Consider the following 17,266-nt stretch of genomic DNA (forward strand, 5'->3'; position numbering starts at 1 on the left):
TAATGTGCCATCACAATCAGGGAATGTCATCACACTCAGAATGTGTCATTCAATCAGGGAATGTCATCACACTCATAATGTGCCATCACAATCAGGGAATGCCATTACACTCAGAATGTGCCATCACAATCAGGGAATGTCATCACACTCAGAATGTGCCATCACAATCAGGGAATGCCATCACACTCATAATGTGCCATTCAAACAGGAAATGTATTCACAATCAGAATGTGACATTCAATCAGGGGATGTCATCACAATTAGAATGTGCCATTCAATCAGGGAATGTCATCACACTCATAATGTGCCATTCAATCAGGTAATGTCATCACACTCATAATGTGCCATCACAATCCGGGAATGTCATCACACTCATAATGTGCCATCACAATCAGGGAATGTCATCACACTCAGAATGTGTCATTCAATCAGGGAATGTCATCACACTCATAATGTGCCATTCAATCAGGGAATGTCATCACAATCAGAGAGAATCATCACAATCAGAATGTGCCATTCAATCAGGGAATGTCATCACACTCATAATGTGCCATCACAATCAGGGAATGCCATCACACTCATAATGTGCCATTCAATCAGGAAATGTATTCACAATCAGAATGTGACATTCAATCAGGGGATGTCATCACAATCATAGTGTGCCATCACAATCAGGGAATGTCATCACAATCATAATTTGCCATCACAATCCGGGAATGCCATCACACTCATAATGTACCATTCAATCAGGAAATGTATTCACAATCAGAATGTGACATTCAATCAGGGGATGTCATCACACTCAATGTGCCATTCAATCAGGGAATGTCATCACACTCATAATGTGCCATTCAATCAGGGAATGTCATCACACTCAGAATGTGCCATTCAATCAGGGAATGTCATCACACTCAGAATGTGCCATCACAATCAGGGAATGTCATCACACTCATAATGTGCCATTCAATCAGGGAATGTCATCACACTCAGAATATGCCATCACAATCAGGGGAATGCCATCAACTCATAAATGTGCCATTCAATCAGGAAATGTATTCACAATCAGAATGTGACATTCAATCAGGGGATGTCATCACAATCATAATGTGCCATCACAATCAGGGAATGTCATCACAATCATAATGTGCCACCACAATCCGGGAATGCCATCACACTCATAATGTGCCATCACAATCAGGGAATGTCATCACACTCAGAATGTGTCATTCAATCAGGGAATGTCATCACACTCATAATGTGCCATCACAATCAGGGAATGCCATTGCACTTAGAATGTGCCATCACAATCAGGTAATGTCATCACACTCAGAATGTGCCATCACAATTAGGGAATGCCATCACACTCATAATGTGCCATTCAATCAGGAAATGTATTCACAATCAGAATGTGACATTCAATCAGGGGATGTCATCACAATTAGAATGTGCCATTCAATCAGGTAATGCCATCACATTCATAATGTGCCATTCAATCAGGAAATGTATTCACAATCAGAATGTGACATTCAATCAGGGAATGTCATCACACTCATAATGTGCCATCACAATCAGGGAATGTCATCACACTCATAATGTGCCATCACAATCAGGGAATGCCATCACACCCATAATGTGCCATTCAATCAGGAAATGTATTCACAATCAGAATGTGACATTCAATCAGGGGATGTCATCGCAATCATAATGTGCCATCACAATCAGGGAATGTCATCACAATCATGATGTGCCATCACAATCCGGGAATGCCATCACACTCATAATGTGCCATCACAATCAAGGAATGTCATCACACTCAGAATGTGTCATTCAATCAGGGAATGTCATCACACTCATAATGTGCCATCACAATCAGGGAATGCCATTGCACTCAGAATGTGCCATCACAATCAGGGAATGCCATTACACTCAGAATGTGCCATCACAATCAGGGAATGCCATCACACTCAGAATGTGCCATTCAATCAGGGAATGTCATCACACTCAGAATGTGCCATTCAATCAGGGAATGTCATATTAATGTCCTCTCTTGTTTTGGGTTTGTTGTGCTAGTTTGCCAAGGTCTTATTGCTGTGCGTGCCAAGTAACTACTGATGTTTTGTTTCTTGTAAACTTTTGTTTTTCTCTACTTTATTATATATTTTATTTGATACCTTATTCTCTTTTTCTCTTTAATAATTTCCTGCAAAGCATTTTCAGACATCTCCCCATGAAAACCATTATATAAAAACATTATTGTTATTATTATTACAATCACATGTCAAGATAATTAAGAGGTTTAAAAAAAATTAAAACCCGAATTCATTTTATCAGCACACAATGTCATCACAATCAGAGAATTTCATCACAACCGGACGATTTATCACAATCATACAATGCTATAATAACCAGACAGAGTTACCACAATCAGACAGTGTGTTACATTTTTTCTTGCTGTAGTACGCGAGGGCGAAGGCTCCGATAAATAATGCTGTGAACATCGCTGTCCCGACAGCAATTCCAACATAGACAGCCTGGCAATTGTCCATGGTACCTGCATCCAAGAGTAATTTATTAGGTTTGTTATTAACTATAATGATTGTACATGTACTGTTATGAAAACGACGATAACAATGATGGTGCATTTTACACCCATGAAGGTATTTCACATAACCACACTCTATTGGTGTCAAAAGATGTAAAGCTTCTCTCATGGTATTAATATCCTGCAAATGAAAGAGTAATCACTTTTCCATGACGTACAAGTTTTGGTGGCCTGCATTTCCTACAAAAATTATCCAATGGTGTACCGGGCAAACATCCTCCAAGGGACACGATGCTGTGGCGGCCTCACGAACATCCTGACTCACGTATCCCACTGGACAGTGGCACATATAGAACTCTAAGAACACTTTATACCGTTGGATTTATCACCTGCAGTGCCCTCCATAAGTATTGGAACAGTGAAGTCAAAGTTGTTATTATTGCTATTTACTCAAGAAAATTGGATTTGAGATAAAAAGATGAACATCAGGCAAGAATACAGAAAGGCAGCTTTTATTCATTGGTATCTATATGTATATATGTTTTACCATTGTAGAATAACAGCACTTTTTATGTAATCAGTCCCCCCACTTTAGGTAAGCATACTGTAGGTATTGGAACAAATGGCTGGCAGGTGTTTCTTGCTGCTCGGGTGTTTTTTGTTGCATTGATTGTTCACATGTAAGAGCTGTGAATATCTAGTCAGTCTTGGTTCTAGCCTTTGGTTTCGCCTTGGGAGTCTGCCTTTGGAGCCAGTAGGCACAAACCAACACGAAGACCAGAGAACTTTTGAGGAAAGAAAAGCAAGCAATTTGGAAGCTGAAAGAACAGAAAAATTCAATTATAACCACAGCACAAAAACTGGACATCGCAAATACAACAATTTGGAATATCTTGAAAAAGAAAGAAACCACTAGTGTACTGAGCAATAGACAATGGAAGGGTCGGCCAGGGAAACAACTGATGACAGAACGAGAACAATGCGACTGTGTCGCCAATATGCCTCCACATCGTCCCACAAGGGGTAGATGCCATCACTCTGCATATTAGTCTGGTTCACTATGTTAAAAATATAATTTCGTTCCAGATTTTGGGAGATTAGCAAACCTGTACATTTTTGGAATCATCAGAGCATGGAGAATCCGAAAATCAATGTTGGCATTTGCACAGACACCTGCATGGCCGCCATTTTGGATTTTCAAAATGGCCGCCATAAAATACATATTTTGCGCTATCTCGGCTTCGAGTCAACCTAGAAACTTAATTAAATATGCTAATCCTATGTTTTCTGGGTCAAGGAATCCAATAAAGGCCTCGAAATAGTGCTCAGGATTATAGAAAAGCAACAAACAAAGGTAATTGAAAACCATAGCCTTTATATTTGTGATATAACTGTATTACACAATAAATGATATTGCAAGTCCTTTGAAGTTATAGGTATGGATTTATAAAGCAAGAAAGCAGCCTTGTTAATATCAGATTGAACTATAAGTCCTATACACAGGATCTACTAGTTCTATACCGTTCAGGAATATGCTCTTACAGATCTTCATCACTGTCCTGAGTGTAATTTTCGCAAAGGTGTCTACGCAAATGCCAACATTAATTTTTGGATTCCTCATGCTCTGAATATTCCAAAAATGTATAGTTTTGCTAATCTCCAAAAAATTTGAACGAAAAAACATAGTGAACCTGACTATATGTATGGGTAGGGGATCACGTTTGTGAAGTTTCATGTTGATCAGATAAGGTTTGTTTTTCTATCCAAGATGGCTGCCAAACCACGTGACCTATGACATCATCATTTTCAAACTATATGCAACAGTGCTGTAAAATTTCGCATCGATAGGGTGAGCGGTTTCAGAGACATAATTATTTAATGTTTTCCTTCAATCCAATATGGCTGCCAAACCATGTGACCTGTGATGTCATAAATTTAATATTTCAATACAAATGGGTCATAGATCATGTGCAGGCAATTTCAGATTTTTAGGACTTGTGAGATGCCTGTGCTACGCACGGGTGGGAGGCCAGAAGCAAACAGGCAATGCAGATACGGCAAATACTAAAGCATGAAACCAATAAATTACACATTCCTGTAACACCCTCAGTTGCACGTCAGACATGGACATCAAGTTCGTGAAGGACTTCCATGAAAAACGTAACCGTTCGCAAACAAATGGGTACGTTCACGTATAGACACATCGATCATGGGTCCATGGCAAATCTGCATATGGCGATCCGCGAAGTTCACGTTTAGAAGGCAGAAACCATCACGGCATGTCGTCGTTTACTTGAACTCGATATCTCTTTTCTCATTCCAAACAACATATCTCCAATCACAAATTAATCACAAAATAAACGATCAACAACATTGTTAATGTTTTCTTCATTGTAAAAACTACCAAGTCAACAGTTAAAATGATTTTGAGCCGATAGGTGTTATGGCCTTGGCAAGATCGATGGAGACAGCGATCTGTTAGCATATACGCTGCCCAAATAGCTATGTGGAATTCTCTCATGTAGAGATTAAACTCACGTCGTTTGAACTTTGGCCGAGGTCATTATTTACTTTTAATGATGTTTATATACGAATCAAAAAGAAGATAATTGGTTTTGGGTCGTCCTTTCCACATATCTCATGGGATTGTGGGTTGGAGAGACGACCGTGATGGCGGGGAGGGGTTGGCATTCTCTCAAGCAGGGATTCAACCCATGTCCTTCTAAAAGGTCTTTGTCCGAGGTCACCAAGTCCGATCGGTGCAGCTGTGCAGCGATCGGTGGAGCCGTTTGTGCGGCACCCGGGAAAATAACGTTATGCGGAAGTCCAAACCTGAAAATTCTGGAGGCCAAAGCTGAAATTGGAAAAACAATATTCCCTATTTTACTCCAGGAGATCCCAGGATTACCCACCCAAAATATCGTTGCGATCGGTTCAGCTGTTTTTGCGGTACCTTCAAACGGACGGACAGACAGACAGACGGACAGACATTTGGTGAATTATAGTAATATAACGAATTCGATTAAAACATTTTTGGCTGGAATACCACTTCACCTATGATGTCATCATTATCATGCTTTTGTTCCCCATTGGGAGTGCTTGACAATGTGCCAAGTTTCAAATTTTTCCATTCAGCGGGTTCCGATAAATATTTTTTAATTATTTGCTTTTAATCCAAGATGGCTGCCATACCACGTGACCTATGACGTCACAAGTATCATAAAAACATTCTGCATAGGTGTCACTCCTACCCTGAAAGTTTTGCCTCAATCGAATATGTGTTTGCTGCGAAAAACGAGGTTTAGCCCGTACGGACGGAGGACGGACGGACAACCTTAAAACATAATGCCTCCGGCGACTTTGTCGGTGGAGGCATAAAAATCATCAGAGCTTATGAATAAAACCCTAAAACAACTGTCAGTGATATCAACAACCTCCAGAGTGCAGGAGTTAAAGTTTCACGAACTATTCACAGAAAACTTTTTGACACCAGTATTACAAAGCCTACACCGCATAATGCAAACCTTTTATCAGCACCAAAAATAAAAGGCCAGATTAGAATTTGCTGGGGAGTACAGAAGTTATCTAGTGAGTTCTGGAACAATGTTTTATGGATAGATGAGACTAAGATAAACCTTTACCAAAGTGATGGAAAGAGGGAAAGTGTGGAAAAATGAAGGAACTGCATATGATCCAAAGCATACTACCTCATCTGTAAAGCATGGTGGAGGTAGTGTCATGTCTTGGGCTTGCATGGCTGCCTGTGGAACTGGCTCACTCATCTTTATTGATGATGTAACTAATAATGGCAGCAGCAGAATGAATTTGGAAGTGTACAGAAACATTTTGTCTGCCTATGTACAAGAAAATGCCTCCAAACTCATTAGGCAGCGCTTCACCATGCAGGAAGGCAATGACTCAAAACACACCAATGCAATCAAGGAGTTCATCATGGTGGAAGTGAAATAGTGGAAGGTTTTCGACTGGCCAAGTCAATCTCCTGATTTAAATCAAATGGAGCATTTCACTTGCTGAAGAAGATAGTAAAGTCAGAAACCCCCAAAACAAACAACAACTTAAAATTGCTGTAGTAAAGACTTTGGCAAAGCATCTCAAAGGAAGATACCAAGAGTTTGGTGATGTCACTGGGTCACAGGCTCGATGCAGTTATTGTGCTCAAGGGATATGTAACCAAATACTAACTATTGTACGACTTTATTTTACTTAAACTTAATCTGTTCCAATGCTTATGCTTACCTAAAATGGGGGAACTCAACATAAAAAGTGCTATTGTTCTTATTTATGGAGGGCACTGTATATGGACTTACTTGTCCTGGTGTCCCCAATCCCTAGCGATTTGCTTTCTACACTTAAACGGACTTTCAGTCTAAATGAGAAATCGATCACATCTGTTTGCTGACAGTTCCATCTTCGTCATATTGTTCCGATCCCTCGATGAGCATTTAGCGGCTTTCAATGTTCCCCGCCCGTCTATGTGGATAACATTCACGACAGGATGGTCCATCACTTCAAACATGTCCTTTTACCTCGCTGTGAAAGCCTCTCGATAAACCCATTGGTAGTCTTTTCCTGCCTTTCGTTACTCACTGTCCTGATAATTGATAAACTCGGTTACAAAATCGATCTTTATTTGCGTTTAAAGAGTCCACGTTGCATCAACCAAGTGGCTTCTGAAGATGAATTCTCACCCTTGCTTTGAAACTACGCAGCCTTTCTTATAACTGACAAGGTAACGGTAGAGCGGCTATTCATAACCGATTAGTTATTTACTTAGAATCATCATGAGCAGGCCTAACCACTGAGAATGTAATCACAATCAGAATGTGGCATCTCAATCAGGAAATGTCATCACAATCAGAATGTGGCATCTCAATCAGGAAATGTCATCACAATAAGCATGTGGCATTTCGATCAGGAAATGTCATCACAATCAGAATGTGGCATCTCAATCAGGAAATGTCATCACAATCAGAATGTGGCATCTCAATCAGGAAATGTCATCACAATCAGAATGTGGCATTTCGATCAGGGAATGTCATCACAATCAGAATGTGGCATCTCAATCAGGAAATGTCATCACAATCAGAATGTGGCATTTCGATCAGGAAATGTCATCACAATCAGAATGTGGCATTTCGATCAGGAAATGTCAACACAATCAGAATGTGGCATCTCAATCAGGAAATGTCATCACAATCAGAATGTGGCATTTCGATCAGGAAATGTCATCACAATCAGAATGTGGCATCTCAATCAGGAAATGTCATCACAATCAGAATGTGGCATCTTAATCAGGAAATGTCATCACAATCAGAATGTGGCATCTCAAACAGGAAATGTCATCACAGTCAGAATGTGGCATCTCAAACAGGAAATGTCATCACAGTCAGAATGTGGCATCTCAATGAGGAAATGTCATCACAATCAGAATGTGGCATCTCAATCAGGAAATGTCATCACAATCAGAATGTGGCATCTCAATCAGGAAATGTCATCACAATCAGAATGTGGCATCTCAATCAGGAAATGTCATCACAATCAGAGGATGACACCTCAACTGGAGAATGCCATTGCACTCAGTGAATGTCATCGCAATGAGAGAATGGCATTGCACTCAGAGAATGGTGTTGCACTCAGAGAATGGTGTTGCACTCAGAGAATGGTATTGCACTCAGAGAATGGTATTGCACTCAGAGAATGGTATTGCACTCAGAGAATGGTATTGCACTCAGAGAATGGTATTGCACTCAGAGAATGGTATTGCACTCAGAGAATGGTATTGCACTCAGAGAATGGTATTGCACTCAGAGAATGGCATTGCACTCAGAGAATGTCATTGCACTCAGATAATGGCATTGCACTCAGATAATGGCATTGCACTCAGAGAATTTCATTGCACTGAGATAATGGCATTGCACACAGATAATGGCATTGCACTCAGAGAATGGCATTGCACTCAGAGAATGGCATTACACTCAGAGAATGGCATTGCACTCAGAGAATGGCATTGCACTCAGAGAATGGCATTGCACTCAGAGAATTGGATTGCACTCAGAGAATTGCATTGCATTCGGATAATTTCATTGCACTCAGAGAATTGCATTGCACTCAGAGAATTGCATTGCACTCAGAGAATTGCATTGCACTCAGAGAATTGGATTGAACTCAGAGAATTGCATTGCACTCAGAGAATGGCATCGCAATCAGAGAATGGCATTGCATTCAGAGAATGTCATTGCACTCAGATAATGGTATCGCAATCAGAGAATGTCATCACACTCAGAGAATGTCATCACACTCAGAGAATGGCATTGCACTCAGAGAATGGCATTGCACTCAGAGAATGGCATTGCACTCAGAGAATGGCATTGCACTCAGAGAATGGCATTGCACTCAGAGAATGGCATTGCACTCAGATAATTTCATTGCACTCAGAGAATTTCATTGCACACCGAGAATTGCATTGCACTCAGAGAATTGCATTGCACTCAGAGAATTGCATTGCACTCAGAGAATTGCATTGCACTCAGAGAATTGCATTGCACTCAGAGAATTGCATTGCACGCAGAGAATTGCATTGCACTCAGAGAATGACATTTCACTCAGAGAATTGCATTGCACTCAGAGAATTGCATTGCACTCAGAGAATTGCATTGCACTCAGAGAATTTCATTGACTCAGAGAATGACATTGCACTCAGAGAATTGCATTGCACTCAGAGAATTTCATTGCACTCCGAGAATTTCATTGCACTCAGAGATTTGCATTCCACTCAAAGAATTGCATTGCACTCAGAGAATGGCATCGCACTCAGAGAATGGCATTGCAATCAGAGAATGCCATCACATTAGAGAATGGCATTGCAATCAGAGAATGCCATCACATTAGAGAATGGCATTGTAATCAGAGAATGCCATCACATTAGAGAATGGCATTGCAATCAGAGAATGCCATCACATTAGAGAATGGCATTGTAATCAGAGAATGCCATCATATTAGAGAATGTCATCGCAATCAGAGAATGACATTGCACTCAGAGAATGGCATTGCACTCAGAGAATGGCATTGCACTCAGAGAATGGCATTGCACTCAGAGAATGGCATTGCACTCAGAGAATGGCATTGCACTCAGAGAATGGCATTGCACTCAGAGAATGGCATCGTATCAGAGAATGGCATTGCAATCAGAGAATGGCATTGCACTCAGAGAAGGGCATTGCAATCAGACATTTGCTTTGCAATCAGAGAATGCCATCGCATCAGAGAATGGCATTGCAATCAGAGCATGACATCATAATTAGAGAATGGCATTGCAATCAGAGAATGTCAACACAATCAGAGAATGGCATTGCACTCAGAGAATGGCATTGCAATCAGAGGATGTCATCGCAATCAGAGAATGACATTGCACTCAGAGAATGGCAGTGCAATCAGAGAATGGCATTGCAATCAGAGAATGTCATCGCAATCAGAGAATGGCATTGAAATCAGAGAATGCCATCGTATCAGAGAATGGCATTGCAATCAGAGAATGACATTGCACTCAGAGAATGGCATTGCACTCAGAGAATGTCATCGCAATCAGAGAATGGCATTCCACTCAGATAATGTCATCGCAATCAGAGAATGGCATTGAAATCAGAGAATGCCATCGTATCAGAGAATGGCATTGCACTCAGAGAATGGCATTGCAATCAAAGAATGCCATTGCAATCAGAGAATGCCATCGCAATCAGAGAATGGCATTGCACTCAGAGAATGGCATTGCACTCAGAGAATGGCATTGCACTCAGAGAATGGCATTGCAATCAAAGAATGGCATTGCAATCAGAGAATGGCATTGAAATCAGAGAATGGCATTGAAATCAGAGAATGCCATCGTATCAGAGAATGTCATCACAATCAGAGAATGACATTGCACTCAGAGAATGGCATTGCAATCAAAGAATGGCATTGCAATCAGAGAATGGCATTGAAATCAGAGAATGCCATGGTATCAGAGAATGACATTGCACTCAGAGAATGGCATTGCAATCAGAGAATGTCATCGCAATCAGAGAATGGCATTGCAATCAAAGAATGCGATTGCACTCAGAGAATGACATCATAATCAGAGAATGGCATTACAATCAGAGAATGTCATCGCAATCAGAGAATGCCATTGCAATTAGAGAATGACATCACAATCAGAGAGTGACACCACAATCAGAGAATGGCATGACAATGAGAGAATGGCAATGCATTCAGAGAATGTCATCACAATCGGAGAATGGCATAGTATTAAGAGAATATCATCGCAATCAGAGAATGGCATTGCAATCAGAGAATATCATCGCAATCAGAGAATGGCATTGCAATCAGAGAATGTCATCGCAATCGGAGAATGTATTGCAATCAGAGAATGTATTGCAATCAGAGAATGTCATCACCATCAGAGGATGTCATCGCAATCAGAGAATGCAATCACAATCAGAGAATGACATCACAATCAGAGAATGGCATCACAATCAGAGAATGGCATCACAATCAGACAATGTCATCGCAATGATAGAATGTCATCGCAATGAGAGAATGCCATCACAATCAGAGAATGACATCACAATCAGAGAATGGCATCACGATCAGAGAATGGCATCACAATCAGAGAATGACATTGCAATCAGAGAATGTCATCGCAATCAGAGAATGCCATTGCAATCAGAGAATGTCATCGCAATCAGAGAATGCCATCACAATCAGAGAATGACATCACAATCAGAGAATGGCATCACAATCAGAGAATGGCATTGCAATCAGAGAATGTCATCACAATGAGAGAATGTTATCGCAATGAGAGAATGCCATCACAATCAGAGAATGACATCACAATCAGATAATGGCATCACAATCAGAGAATGGCATCACAATCAGAGAATGGCATTGCAATCAGAGAATGTCATCACAATCAGAGAATGCCATTGCAATCAGAATGTCATCACAATCAGAGAATAGCATTGCAATCAGAGAATGTCATCACAATCAGAGAATGTCATCACAATCAGAGAATGCCATTACAATCAGAGAATGGCATCACAATCAGAGAATGCCATTCCAATCAGAGAATGTCATCACAATCAGATAATGCCATTGCAATCAGAGAATAACATCACAATCAGAGAATGACATCACAATCAGAGAATGGCATCACAATCGGAGAATGGCATCACAATCAGATAATGTCATCGCAATCAGAGAATGACATCACAATCAAAGAATGCCATCGTATTAAGAGAATGTCATCGCAATCAGAGAATGGCATTGCAATCAGAGAATGGCATTGCAATCAGAGAATGGCATTGCAATCAGAGAATGGCATTGCAATCAGAGAATGTCATCGCAATCAGAGAATGGCATTGCAATAAGAGAATGTCATCGTATAAAGAGAATGTCATCACAATCAGAGAATTACATCACAATCAGAGAATTCCATCGTAATAAGAGAATGTCATCGCAATCAGAGAATGGCATTGCAATCAGAGAATGGCATTGCAATTAGAGAATGGCATTGCAATTAGAGAATGTCATCGCAATAAGAGAATGGCATCACAATCAGAGAATGTCATCGCAATCAGAGAATGGCATTGCAATCAGAGAATGCCATCGTATTAAGAGAATGTCATCACAATCACAGAATGGCGTCGCAATCAGAGAATGGCATCGCAATAAGAGAATGGCATCGCAATAAGAGAATGTCATCGCAATCAGAGAATGGCATCACAATCAGAGAATGGCATCGCAATCAGAGAATGGCATCACAATCGGAGAATGGCATTGCAATCAGAGAATGGCATTGCAATCAAAGAATGTCATTGCAATCAGAGAATGCCATCGCAATCAGAGAATGGCATTGCACTCAGAGAATGGAATTACAATCAAAGAATGGCATTGCAATCAGAGAATGGCATTGAAATCAGAGAATGCCATCGTATCAGAGAATGTCATCGCAATCAGAGAATGACATTGCACTCAGAGAATGGCATTGCAATCAAAGAATGGCATTGCAATCAGAGAATGGCATTGAAATCAGAGAATGCCATCGTATCAGAGAATGCCATCGCAATCAGAGAATGTCATTGCAATCAGAGAATGTCATCGCAATCAGAGAATGTCGTCGCGATCAGAGAATGTCATTGCGATCAGAGAATGTCATTGCAATCAGAGAATGTCATTGCAATCGGAGAATGTCATCACAGTCAGAGAATGGCATCGCGATCGGAGAATGTCATTGCAATCAGAGGATGTCATTGCAATCAGAGAATGTCATTGCAATCAGAGGATGTCATCGCAATCAGAGGATGGCATCACAATAAGAGAATGTCATCACAATAAGAGAATGGCATCGCAATCAGAGGATGTCATCGCAATAATAGCCGGCGAAGCCGGTGTTGTCAATAAACGCGTACGTATTATGTCGAAAACCAGATTATGCTGTATCCCTTGGCTTTAGAATTCCGAAGCGCAATGGAGGCCGCCATCTTGCGGATGCGGAAGTATGCATAACAAATTGCAAAACGTTCAATAGGAGTTTCTTTCACCCGTCTTTGTTTGATTCACAATCTTATGCACCTCTAATGGATAATTAAAATACTTTAAGACCAACCTCGGCCCGCACGGGCCTGGTTATCTTCAACGAAAAGCGTCACCAAACACCGGACCCAATGAGAGTCGAGCATTTGCAAAAATATTTCTAAAATGAAATCACTCAATGGTGGCCGCCATCGACCGGATGCGGAAGTTTGCATAAAACAATTGCGAAAAAGTTCAATAGGAGTTTGTTTCACCTGTCTTTCTTTGATTCACAATCTAATGAACCTCTAATTTGTATATTAAAATACGTTAAGACCAACCTCGTTATCTTCAACGAAAATCGTCACCAAACACCGGAACCAATGAGATTCGAGCATTTGAAAAAAAAAAATTCAAAGCTTATTACGCGTTTCGGAGGGTGAAAACGGCGTCAAATATTCTAAAATTGACGAAGAATTCTTTTTTAGAAATCTCGCGGCCGTAGGGGATTGTTTTTCCCGGCCGGAAATATCCGAAGTTGAGACGGAATTGACCGAATTAATCAAGAAGTAAATTTTATCAATTTTAATCTCATCCAGAATGCAAATGGCACCTACTACACCTACTACACCTACTGCACCTACTGCACCTACTACACCGACGGTACCTACTACACCTACCTACTATCAACTACCTAACCTACTGATGCCACAGTGATGGGTAAAATAGTGGCAAGAGGCTTTGGCTTCGCCGGCTCATTGCGGCTTTGCAGTCGGGTACGAGTAGAATATCATCACATTAAGAGAATGTCATCACAATCAGAGGATGTCATCGCAATAATATAATATCATCACATTAAGAGAATGTCATCACAATCAGAGGATGTCATCGCAATAATAGAATATCATCACATTAAGAGAATGTCATCACAATCAGCGATCGCAATCAGAGAATGACATCACGATCAGAGAATGAATTGTTTCACGACATGGTGTCATGCTATGTGGGCAGCTAGCACACACGGAACCTGACATTGTACCGGTAACTGAGATGTTACGAAAGAAAGGGACGTTGGGCCGGTTTGCTGGTTTGTCAAAACGAGGAGCCGACATCCAATCGGATCGGTTAAAACGGCGATGCAAATAGTAGGCCAGGCTGAAGTGTATTTTGTATTCGTTGTCACTCTGCTGGTTTATTTGTTATTTTAGGCCTCGGGTAGTGTTGTGACGATTGCAGTTCGTGTTTTGTTTTGTGTCATTTGCTTCGTCTCCATAGAAGGGAAACTTTCCGCGGTTTCGCAATACCGCAAGTCGGCGTTTTACGGCCCCATGGTTCTCGTTTGTTTCCACGCAGTTGGAAGGGCTGCCCACTTTGAAGCAAAAACCAAGGAGCAACGAAGCCGCCATTGCAACAAGGTTTGCCTGTTTTGTTGTTGTTGTTATTTGTAAACGCTCAGAAGACGATACAACCAGATCCACAGGCTGCGTACGAAACGACAACAACAGTTGGTGTGTGGGAGCTGTGCTCGCACGATAAAATCGGACAAAATGGACGACGCCAGGAATTAGGTTTCTCTGAGCTATTTATTCCCAGCTCACTCAAATGAACTCCAAAGCACTCAATCAGCCCATCGAACGGGCGGCAATATACAGTATATCAGAAACTCAACACACAAAAGCCACGCCTCTCAGGCGGGGCGTGGTATGCAAATAGATAAGCAACGCCTCTCAATGGGGCGTGGTATGCAAGGCAAGCGTTCGCCCGGTAAAGGCAAGTCTCAACTCAACACGCCCGGGCGAGTCCGGACACGTGACCGCTCGCCGGTTGCGTCATCGGCCGGTGCAGGGTAATTGTGTCATGCTACCGGTAACCGCTACAGGTGGACGTTAAATATCCCTATGGTGTCCTTCTTGAAGAGTATGCGAGCTATCTCCAGCATCCTGAACAGGTTACAAATACCTGGATGACCAAAGCAGCAGCATCAATGACCCTTGCCAAGAGACCGTTTTGGCAGCTCCGACAATGATGACGACGATGTTGGTACACTAAACATGCCAGAAAACAGGCAAAACAAACTGTAAACAAAGTCGAGGCTCATGGAAGAGCTAGAACATAGAATGGACCAGAAACTAGAACAGGGAGAACATCGTGGAAAGGGGGGGAGGAGGGGGACGACGACACACCAACGTTATTAGGGTGTAGCGACACAACTTGGGGGCACTTGGAGGAAGATCGATGTCAAAGGGAGGGAGGGGAAGGACACAGACGGCGAGCAAGTTGCGCTCACAAACTCAACCACAGCAAGAAGAAGAAGAGGAGGGCAACACCCAGGGATGAAACAGAAATGGAACGAAAAACGAAAAAGGAGTGAAGAAGAGGGGAAAACCACAAATAACCTTGAAAGGTTCATGGTTCGTGCTTGAGGAGTGCAATGCTATGGTTGCTTTTTGTGAATTGTCCGTAAAAGGAGATGATTTTTTGAAAGAGAGACGATTACTAGAAATGAGAGGCATCGGTAGCGAACTCCAACTCAGGGATTCCAGTCGGTGTGATTTTGTTCTGTTGACTTGCTCCGGCCCACTTCCAATGAGCAAAATGGCAGACTCGGCCATTTTGCTCCATGCTTCAAAATGAAATTATGATCCGATTCTGTCATTGTTTTCAGATATTCATGCATTCTTCATTTCTCATGATATTTCTTTCAATTACAGACGAAATTGCCTCACGATTATACCAGAAAAACAAATCGGCCATCTTGGACTTCCGGTACTGAAACTATGGGGTCAGCGCTTCAGGTCGGAGAACGGGGTGAGGTGGGCTATATGGTGGGTGATGTGGGTTATATGGTGGGTGAGGTGGGCTATATCAAGGTCGCAAAACAATTCGCTGTAGCCTGGAATGACATCACAAGGACACAAAGAAATCGGACAAAGGAAATCAAATTTCAAATTTTGTTGTGTTTAAATCGTTTATTCAGGTGTATCATTTTACCCCGTGCTGGCCATTTTACCCCGTGCTGACAATTTTACCCCGTGCTGACAATTTTACCCCGTGCTGATCATTTTACCCCGTGCTGATCATTTTACCCCGTGCTGATCATTTTACCCCGTGCTGATCATTTTACCCCGTGCTGATCATTTTACTCCGTGCTGGCCATTTTACTCCGTGCTGGCCATTTTACCCCGTGCTGACCATTTTACCCCATGCTGGCCATTTTACCCCGTGCTGGCCATTTTACTCCGTGCTGGCCATTTTACTCCGTGCTGACCATTTTACCCCATGCTGACCATTTAACCCATGCTGGCCATTTTACCCCGTGCTGGCCATTTCACCCCGCGCTGGCCATTTTACTCCGTGCTGGCCATTTTACCCCGTGTTGACCATTTTACCCCGTGCTGGCCATTTTACCCCGTGCTGGCCATTTTACCCCGTGCTGGCCATTTTACCCCGTGCTGGCCATTTTACCCCGTGCTGGCCATTTTACCCCGTGCTGGCCATTTTACTCCGTGCTGGCCATTTTACTCCATGCTGGCCATTTTACCCAGTGCTGGCCATTTTACTCCGTGCTGGCCATTTTACCCCGTGCTGGCCATTTTACCCCATGCTGGCCATTTTACCCCGTGCTGGCCATTTTACCCCGTGCTGGCCATTTTACCCCGTGCTGGCCATTTTACCCCGTGCTGGCCATTTTACCCCGTGCTGGCCATTTTACCCCGTGCTGGCCATTTTACCCCGTGCTGGCCATTTTACCCCGTGCTGGCCATTTTACCCCGTGCTGGCCATTTTACCCCGTGCTGGCCATTTTACCCCGTGCTGGCCATTTTACCCCGTGCTGGCCATTTTACCCCGTGCTGGCCATTTTACCCCGTGCTGGCCATTTTACCCCGTGCTGGCCATTTTACCCCGTGCTGGCCATTTTACCCCGTGCTGGCCATTTTACCCCGTGCTGACCATTTTACCCAACTCGGTGTGCAAAATGGCCGACTGGTCCATATTTTTTTGGTTACAATTTTGACCGTGATTGGTTGCCACTGTTGGTCTCATTAGAAGTTATATCGTTCTTAATAGACTGAATTTTATGAAAGCAATCTTAGCATTTAAAACATTGGATAATGGTCAGAAACAATTTACCCCAAAACGTAACTGCCCATTTTTCCC

General features: G+C 42.1%; 1 protein-coding gene and 1 long non-coding RNA gene across 2 annotated transcripts in view; one reads left to right on the plus strand and one right to left on the minus strand.

Annotated features, from left to right (window-relative positions):
- Positions 1–17,266, plus strand: part of CHM (CHM Rab escort protein) — a 1,037,168-nt gene that overhangs the window by 415,040 nt on the left and 604,862 nt on the right. The window lies entirely within an intron of this gene.
- Positions 1–17,266, minus strand: part of LOC144888862 (uncharacterized) — an 80,216-nt gene that overhangs the window by 61,129 nt on the left and 1,821 nt on the right. The window contains exon 2 of the long non-coding RNA XR_013621429.1: positions 2,441–2,551. This is a non-coding gene — a long non-coding RNA (uncharacterized LOC144888862). The remainder of the gene's footprint in view (positions 1–2,440; positions 2,552–17,266) is intronic.

This window comes from Myxine glutinosa, chromosome 14 (assembly GCF_964187855.1).
Source record: "Myxine glutinosa chromosome 14, kmMyxGlut1.1, whole genome shotgun sequence".
NCBI classification, from domain to species: domain Eukaryota; kingdom Metazoa; phylum Chordata; class Myxini; order Myxiniformes; family Myxinidae; genus Myxine; species Myxine glutinosa.